Here is a 9,782-nt window from a genome sequence, read left to right as displayed (position 1 = left end):
TTATCACTTATTCAACAAATCTAATTTTAGGCTAATTGTGCAAGCCATCTCTCAGCAGATTGGGAAAACACAAACCACAAGGCTCCAGCTTTGGTGTCCATGGAGTAGGCAAACATGTAAACAGCAAGACATTGCTATGAGAGGAGAAGATAGGCATTGGTCACAGGGTATCATACTCAGATTAGAAGGGTATGAGTTTCAGGAAAACTTCCTGGAAGAGGTGACATTTGATCTGAGTCTTGCAAGCAACTGACCCGAGGGGAGCATGTTTCAGGAGGAGTGGCCAAATGTAGAAGAGACACGAGATAAGAGGGCTTCTTAGGATGTCAGTGGTAGAAACCAGAGAGTGGGAGGTGGGAAGTGGCAAAAGATGTGGTCAGTTGGGGAGTTGGGGGAAGTGAAAGCAGGGCTGAGGCCTGGAAACCCCCCTTAAGGCCTGTCAGTTTTATCTTGAGGACAGAGGGAGGCATAGAAGCAAATTACAAAGACTGAGATCTTCAAATCTGAGCTTTAGAAAACTAGAAAAAGGGGCTATGTGGGACATGGGTTCCTTGGGAGCTGGTTGAAGATGGGTTGGTCAGGAGAGGTGGTGGGGGTTTCTGGGTGAGCTGGTGGCCATGGGGACAATCTGAAGGCTGACCAGTCCCTAAGGCTTGGACACTGATGACAGTCCCTGAGCTGCAGGATAGGAGTGGGGAGGGGTGGTGGGTGCAGCCAACTTCCTTGTTAAGGGAACAAAATATGGTATTCTCAGAGTTCGGGTTTATAAAAAAGAATGAAATAATGTCATTTGCAACAACATGAATGGACCTAGAGATTGTCAGACTGAATGAAATAAGTCAGACAAAGAAAAACAAGTATCATGTGCTATCACTCTTATGTGGAATCTAAAAAAAAATGGTACAAAGGAACTTAATTGCAAAACAGAAATAGAGTCTCAGATGTAGAAAGCAAACTTGGGGTCGCCAAGGGCAAAGGGAGGGGTAGGGAGGGATGAACTGGGGGTCTGGGATGGACACATACACACTACCGTATATAAAATAGGTAACTAAGAAGGGACTACTGTTTAGCACAGGAAACTCTTCTCAACACTCTGTAATGACCTATATGGGAAAAGAATTTTTAAAAGAGTGGATATATGTATAACCGATTCACTTTGCTATACAGCAGAAACTAACACAACATTGTAAATCAACTATATGCCAATAAATTTTTGAAAATAATAAAAACAAATTAAAATTTAAAAATAAGAGTTTGGCCTCTTCCATTGAAAATGACTGCTCCCAGAGAGGAAGGTGTGGAGGGGAAGGGTCAAGGACAGCTCTTTTTCATAGCAAAGCTTGTGAAACAATTTGGCTGTGCCTATGAATAACTTTGATAAAAATACAAACTAAAAAAAATGAAATTTTTTAAAGTTAAAAAAAGTTTAGGCTCTCTGACCGCCCTCTGACCATTTCCTCCTCTGCTAAAGGAGGTGATAATAAAAAGACACACTTCCTATTGTTGTTGGGGCAGTTGAGTTAGTGTGTGAAAATGCTCAGAAGAGTACTTGTGAACTTTTATTATTGATGGTTAACGTCCTGTTGGGGACTGAGCAACTGAACTGACTGAACTTACTGTTGCATGAGTGATATAAGTCACTTCAGTCATGTCCAACTCTTTGCAACCCAATGGACTGTAGCCTGCCAGGCTCCTCTGTCTATGGGGAGTCTCCAGGTGAGAATACTGGAGTGGGTTGCCATGCCCTCCTCCAGGGGATCTTCCCAATCCAGGGATCAAACCTGCATCTCTTATGTCTCCTGCATTGACAGGCGGGTTCTTTACCACTAGCGCCCCCAGGGAAGCCTTAGCTTACTATGCTATGATAATTACTGTGTTAGGTAAGCGGACTTGCCAAGTGGAGAAGCCGCCTCATCATGAAGGGTGTGTGGGGCTGGATCTGGAGAAAAGCCTGGTCTGGAAACGAGTTCTGGAACCATCGGCAGAAGTGCTGGGTGAGATCCTGATGGGAGTATGAAAATGAAGGAGAAAAATGGGCCTGGCATGGGTCCCAGGAAAACACCCATGATGGCCACAAGGGGCTCAAGAAGGTTGGGAAAGAAAGTGTCCAAAAAGGATGAGAGGGACTTCCCTGGAAATCCAGTGTTTAATGGAGGGTGTGCAGATTCAATCCCTGGTCAGGGAGCTAAGATTCCACATGCCTTGCGGCCAAAAGCTCAGAATGTGAACAACAGAAGTAGGACTTTCCTGGTGGTCCAGTGTCTAAGAATCCTCCTGCCAATGCAGGGGACAATGGGTTCGATCCCTAGTCCGGGAAGATCCCACATGCCACAGAGCACCTAAGCCTCTTGGGCCACAGCTACTGAAGCGCATGTGCAACTACTGAGCTACTGAGTGCGCATGCTCCAGAGCCCGTGATCCACCAGAAGAGACGCCACCGCCCCGAGAAGCGCGTGCACCGCATCTAGAGAAAAGCGCGTTCAGCAGCGAAGGCCAAGCACAGCCAATAAATAAACAAATCTTACAAAATAAAGCAGAAATAATATTGTGACAAGTTCAATGGAGACTTTTAAAATGGTCCACGTTAACAAAATCTGCAGAAAAAAAAAAAAAAATAGAATGACACAGTGAAAAGGCAGCCTGGAGAGAAGGCGTGTGAATATCACAAGTTGCCGTCAAGTGACACGAGTGAGGTAAGAAATGAGAAGTCTCTGAATCTGGCTACGGAGGCTGTTGGTGACCCTGGAGTGGGTGATCCCAGGGCAGCAGTGTCACCCAGAGAGAGAGAGCAGCCCTGAGGAGACCTAGGACAAAATATGGCTGGAGAAGGGCCCTGGAATTCTTGGGGATGAAGAAAATTTGGGAGTGAGAGAGTGAGTGAGGGTTGATGTCATTTATTCACTCAGTCGTGTCTGACTCTTGTGACCCCATGGACTGTAGCCTGACAGGCTCCTCTGTCCATAGGATTTCCCAGGCAAGAATACTGGAGAGGGTAGCCGTTTCCTTCTCCAAGGGGTCTTCCCTCCCTAGGGACTGAACCTGAGTCTCCTGCATTGGCACATGGATTCTTTACCACTGAGCCACCAGGGAAGCCCTCTGGAATTTTTTGCCATGAACAAAATTTGAGAGCAAGTGAGCAGGGGTGCGGGGGTTCAATTCCAAGAAGGAAATGGTGGCAGAAAAACCCAACAAAGAGAAAAGAGAAGTGGCCTAGATCCTGAAGATGATAAAAGACAATCAGAAATGACTCAGACCAGAATCTGGGAGACTCGGGGCTGGTGTTATGGACAGAGGCCACCAGCCCTCAAAGAACCTTGAACCTGGCCTTACTGTCACTCTCTTTCCTTAGACGTGGATTCTACCCTGGATGGGTGAGGATAGACAAGATAAGAATCCTGGACTAGTAAGACTCCATCCCCTCTCTCACTCTGCTCACATACTTCCATTATGCTTCAGAGAAAAGTCAATATAAGTTACCTCGCCTTTGGCAAGGAAGACTTGGATCATAAAACTGTAGAACAGAATGTGTCCTTAATTCAACTCACCCATATTACAGATGAGGGCAATGAGGCTCCAGCTAAGACCTTAGGGTGTCTAAAACTCAAAGCCCCATTTCAGTGATTCATGACTGTGACATTTCCAGAAAAAAGGATGACAATAAAAGGGATGATATAAGCAAGGAAGGGGTGGACATCCCAGTTACTCATCTCCTCAGTGCAGTCAGTCTCATCCAGCTTTGTCCACCTGGGACCCCTAGGGTGTTCAGAGTCCTGGCCAAACTTGGGGCAATCAGTCAAGGGCAGAGGGATGGTCTGGGGAGGTTTGAAGAACAGTCAGCCTTCCCACTGCTGACATTTCTGACTCCACAAGTTTCTGCTCTGTCTCTGAGCTCAGAGGTGCTGAAGAAGATTCCAGAAGGACAGTGGGGTAGGAGGGACTGCATCTGATCTACCATGTATGGGCAGGCGATGGAGGTGGTTGTGGGGAGTGGGTTAGAGAAACCAGGAAAAAAGCTGTTTTAATTCAGGTCTGGTTTGCCGAAGCAAAGTGGAACTGAATAATCTGCGGTCTGTTTCGTGAGGGTTTTTTTTTTTTTCCATGGAAATAAGAGAACAGAAAAGTAATGGGCAGAAACCCTCAGATTTCTCGTGCGTTTCTACTCCATGCTCACCCACAGGGCTTGACTGGATTTTCCATAGTTTCAGCCCTTCCTCTTGCTGCGAACAATCCATCTCACTTCTCTGTCTTCAAAGGAACACCTGTCTACCTCACCCCCGAGTTTTCTCAAAAACAGAACTTATTTGAATTCTGTAGTGTAGAAACACACACAGGCACGTAGGCACTCAGGAAGGTGTGTTTGTGTGTGCGTGTGCTCCATTGCTCAGCTGTGTCCAGCTCTTTGTGATCCCATAGACTATAAGCCCACCAGGCTCCTCTGTCCATGGAATTTTCCAGGCAAGAATACTGGAGTGGGTTGCTACTTCCTACTCCAGGGGACTTCCCATCCCAGGGATAGAACCCACTTCTCCTGCATTGGCAGGCGGATTCACCACTAGCGCCAACTGGGAAGCCCCCTCAGGAAGATGCTTCTCTTCAAAAGCCTCTGGTTCTCCCTACTCCTGGATCCCTGGGCATGGAGTTCTGGTGTGATGGATGATTTGGGATCAATGGAGGATTTTAGCCAATGCCTGCAAAGCATGGGACATGGAACAGAGAAGCAGACATAGGGTAGTAACATTTTTTTTTTTTTTTTTTTTTGCTTGTTTGGTTGCGCTGGGTCTTCGTTGCTGGCCTTGGGCTTTCTCTAGTTGCAATGAATGGGTCTACTCGTCCTTGTGGTGCACAGGCTTCTTATTGTGTGGCTTCTCTTGTTGCGGAGCTCAGGCTCTAGAGTGTGGACTCAATAGTTGTGGTACATAAGCTTAGTTGCTCCACGGCAGGTAGAATCTTCCTGGACCAGGGATAGAACGCGTGTCCCCTGCATTGGCAGGTGGATTCTTAACCACTGGACCCACCAGGGAAGTCCTGGGTAATAACGTCTTGATGGCAGAACAAAGGAACTGTGGTAATCCTAACATTTTATCAGTGTGAACTTTTTTTTTCAGTTTTATTGAGATATAATTGACCTATAGCACTGTGTGAGTTTAAGACATACAGTGTAATGATTTGACTAATGTACATCATGAAATGATGACCATTAGAGGCTTAGTAAACATCTATCATTTCATGTACATACATCATTAAAGATGTAGAAAAAAAGTTTTTCCTTGTGATGAGAACTCTTAGGATTTACTGTCAACAATTTTCATTTATAACATATAGCAGTGTTAATTATATTCATCACATTGTACATTACATCCCTAAGACTGGGTCCAGTGGTTAAGACTCCACAGTTCCAATGTAGGGGTCACAGGTTCAATGCCTGGTTGGGGAACTAAGATCTCACATGCCCTGCCGCAGGATCAAAAAGCAAAATCCCATAATACTTATGTGAAAGTTTGTACCTTTTGACTACCTTCATCTGATTCCCCAGCCCCTACTCCCTGCCTATAGTAGCCAAAAATCTGATCTCTTTTTTCTGAGTTTATCTGTTTGTTTTTGGAAGTGTAATTGACCTATAATACTATCCTGCCTCGTACACAACATAATGATTTGATATTTCTATACATCAAAATAATCACCATGATAAGTCTAGTTGTCATCTGTCACCATAAGAAGGTATTACAAGGTTATTGATTATATTGCCCACACTATACATTTTATACCCAAGACTCATTTAGTTTGCAACTGGAAGCTCATACCTCTTAATCTTTCTCACCTATTTTTCTCTCTCCCCCATTTCCTTCCCCTCTGCCAACCACCTGTTTGTCCTCTGTATTTAGGACTCTGTTTCTGTTTAGTTACATTTGTTCATTTGTTTTTTAGATTCCACATACAAGTGAAATCACAAAGTATTTGTCTTTGACTTACTTCACTTAACATAATACCTTCTAGGTCCATTGGTGTTGTCACAAATGACAGTATTTCATTATTTTTATGGCTAAGTATTCCATTGGCATTATATATATATGCCACTTCTTTATCCATATATCTGTTGGTGGCCACAGATCGTTTCCGTATCTTGGCTATTATAGATAATTCTTCAAGAACATAGGGATGCATATATTTTTTTGAATTAGTGTTTTTGTTTTCTTGAGATAAATACCCAAAAGTGAAATTTCTGGATCACCTAGTAGTTTGGTTTTTAATTTTCTGAGGAACCTCCATACTGTTTTCCATATGTCAGTATACATTCCCACCACCCACAATAATAGCAAAAACAATGCGTGAAGCTTCCTTTTTCTCCACATCCTCCTCATCACTTAATTGTTGTCTTTTTAATAATAGCCATTCTGACAAGTGGAAAGTGAAATCTCACTGTGGGTTTGATTTGCGTTTTCTGATTATTAATGATGTTGACTATCTTTCCACATGCCAGTATTCCATTTATATATCTTCTTTGGGAAAATGTCTATTTAGGTCTTCTGTGAAGTTTTCAGCTGGGTTATTTATACCACTGAGCACTTTCCATCTATTAGTTCATTGAATCCTCATAGCAGTCCTAGGGGAACGGGGCTGCTTTATTCCATTTCACAGATGCAGAAGTGAGGCAGAGAGAAACTGAGTCATTTGCGTCTATTTGCCCAGCACAAGGTGAAGACAGGTTTCAAGATGCTGAAGGTTTTCCCACGTTGCTATAATCTCACTTCCCCTCTCTCACCCCCACCTCCAGCCTGGGTAGCATTGTTTCACTATTCATCCCATACATCGGATCTTCTCATGTCTTCAGGCTGCAGGCCAGCTGCTGGGGAAGCAAAATACACAGGAAAGGGAGCCAGCCTTCAAGGAGATCATACCCTACAGGAGAGAAAATAGTCTGATGCATTCAAATAGAAGTTTTGCTAGACAGAGTGACCTAGAGAAAGTGGTTAGTTCTGCTTTGGTGAGTCTCAGAAGGCGAAGCTCAGACCAAAAAGAAAAAAAAAAAAAAAAAGGAATAATTTGATGGGCCAGGGACTGAAATGGGGACTTTAGACCTCTTCAAGGTAGGGACTGTGCTCTTCCAGGAGGTACCCCATCAATATCTGATGCATGCACGACGTTAAAGAAAGGCAGTGCTGGGCCTTGCCCAGCGTTCCAGTGGTTAAGCCCTCACCTTCCAGTGCAGAGGGTGCGGGTCCGATCACTGGCCAGGGAGCCAAGATCCCACATGCTTGGTAGCCAAAAAACCAAAACAGAAGCAATATTGTAACAAATTCAATAAAGACTTTTTAAAAAATGGTCCACATCAAAAAATCATTAAAAAGAAGAAACAGCAACACTGATTCTGGGCAAGGGAAAAGAGAATGAGTTCCCTTGAAAAGAATTTGTAGTCGCCCCCATTCTGGGCTTCCCTTGTGGCTTAGCTGGTAAAGAATCCGCCTGCAATGCAGGAGACCTGAGTTCAATCCCTGGGTTGGGAAGATCCCCTGGAGAAGGGAAAGGCTACCCACTCCAGTATTCTGGCCTGGAGAATTCCATGGACTGTAGAGTCCATGGGGTCGCAAAGAGTCAGACATGACTGAGCAACTTTCACTCACTCACTCACTCTCATCCTGGTCACTGCTGCAGCTCAGTTATATCAGAAGAAAATAGCACTGCCTCCCTCTGACGCTGCAGTTGCTATCAGCTGATGGGGAGGGGAGGGTTCCCAGTTTGTCTTCCTTTGTGGAGACTCAAAGGTAATGCCCTCTGGCTGGGAATTGAGAGAAGATGCTCTTTCTCCATGTCTCGCTAAGGATGGGCATCAGAACTGGAGGAGGTCCTACTGTTGGGTGTGTGGATGGATGGGTAATGGAAGGGCAGGTAATTTGCCCATGGATGGATAGGTGGGTGGGTAGGTGTGTGCACGCCAGGGGCATCTGCACAGACTTGAAGTTCATGGGCCGAGTGCCCAGCCCAGATCCCCCTGAGGCCTGTCCAGTAATTGAAAAAATCAGAAAGCTGCCTCTGAACAAGCCAGAAGCAGCCTTTCCAAGAAGCAGACTGACTTGAATTTGGGGGCAAACTTGGGGTGAAACAGAGATATGTTTAGGCTGAGTTAAGGCTGCAGCAATTAAGTGGAGGAATAGAAGGATGTTAGGGGACACAGCAAACATGCGCCTGGTGGAGGAGGAAAGTGCTAGGAAGATAAGGATGAGTGAAGAAAGAGGAAGAAGCTGGGCACTTGTGCATTGGCAAAAAAAAAAAAAAAGAGAGAGAGAGCAAAAGGATTGTCTTTGCTCAAACTTTCATAGCTGACAAGAGATTTCGCTGGAATAAAAACAAAATCTTCGTATTTCATTTATATATTTATAGCTAAATTCTGTGAAAAGAAAAAGGGAAATGAAAACCTGTCATTGGGAAACAAGAAAGAGCAGAAATGAGGTGGTCTGAGTAAGAGGGGTTGGGTCTGAAGTGTTGCTGATAAGCCTTATCTCTTGGATTTCTCAAGAGACCATTTCAGTTCTCATCTAGAGGCTCCATGGTCAGCCCTCAGTTCCCAGCCATGGCTGCAGCCCACAGAGATGAGACGGCATGACTGTCTAGTCTGACGTACAGGTAGCAGGCTGGCTTCTTGAACTGGTTCCTCTAGATGATGGGTGAGTTTTTCGAGCTGGTTGCTACAGATTGTGGGGGCAGAGTTCTGTGTCTATCCACTGTCCATTTGTGAATTCAGTCTCTCGGTGTTTAGCAAATGTGAAGAGGTCACATATAGTAGGGTTTCCCTGGTGGCTCAGATGGTCAAGAATCTGCCTGCAGTGCAGGACACCCGAGTTCAATCCTTGCTGGGGAAGATCCCCTGGAGAAGGGAATGGCAACCCACTCCAGTTTTCTTGCCTGGGGATTCCCATGGACAGGGGAGCCTGGTGGGCTATGTAGTCCATGAGGTCGCAAAGAGTCGGACATGCCTGAGCGACTAAGCATGCATGCACGGACATATAGTCAGATACTATATGAGCCTGAAGAAATGTATTAGAATGCAGGAAAACAGGTTTTGTTTATTTTTGGCTGCTTTGTGTCTTGCTGCACACAGACTTCCTCTAGTTGCGGTGAGCCGGAGCTACTCTAGCTGTGGGACTCTTCTCATTTCTGTGGCTTCTTTTGTTGCAGAGCAGAAGCTCTGGGGCGCACAGGCTTCCGCAGTTGTAGCACACAGGCTTAGTTGCCCTGCAGCATGTGGAATGTTCCTGCAGCAGGGGTGGAACCTGTGTCCCCTGCATTGCCAGGCCACTTAACCACTGGACCACCAGCCAAGTCTGGGGAACAGATTTTTTGAGAGCTCTATCTTCTGGTAGAGAGCTTGAGAACAGGAAGCTGGGTAATCCAAGCCTATTGATTCATTTACTTAACACATATATTTAGCAATTGTTTGTTCCAGGTTCCAGATCTTGTCCTAAGGACTCCTGCCCTCCAGGAAGGTACGGTGTCCAGAGGAAGGAACACAGGTTACTGTGACAGCATGTGAGAAGTGCAGATTTTCTCAGCCAGGGAGTTGGAAGGACCTGGAGGAAGTGGCACTCAAGCTAAGACAAGAGTCAGGTGAAGGAAGAGAGGAAGTGAGTCTGGTCAGAGCGTGCCATGTGGGCAAAGACTGGGATGTGAGAGAGAGTATGGGGGAACACAGGTATATGCTGATCTGTCCCAGTGGATCATGTTGAGGCCTCAATCCCAATGTAATTACTAATCATATTCCCTTTCATTTTCAAGTCTTCCCTGGTGAC

Source organism: Odocoileus virginianus, chromosome 33, assembly GCF_023699985.2.
Source record: "Odocoileus virginianus isolate 20LAN1187 ecotype Illinois chromosome 33, Ovbor_1.2, whole genome shotgun sequence".
NCBI classification, from domain to species: Eukaryota; Metazoa; Chordata; class Mammalia; order Artiodactyla; family Cervidae; genus Odocoileus; species Odocoileus virginianus.
Note: the sequence above shows the minus strand (reverse complement) of the source record.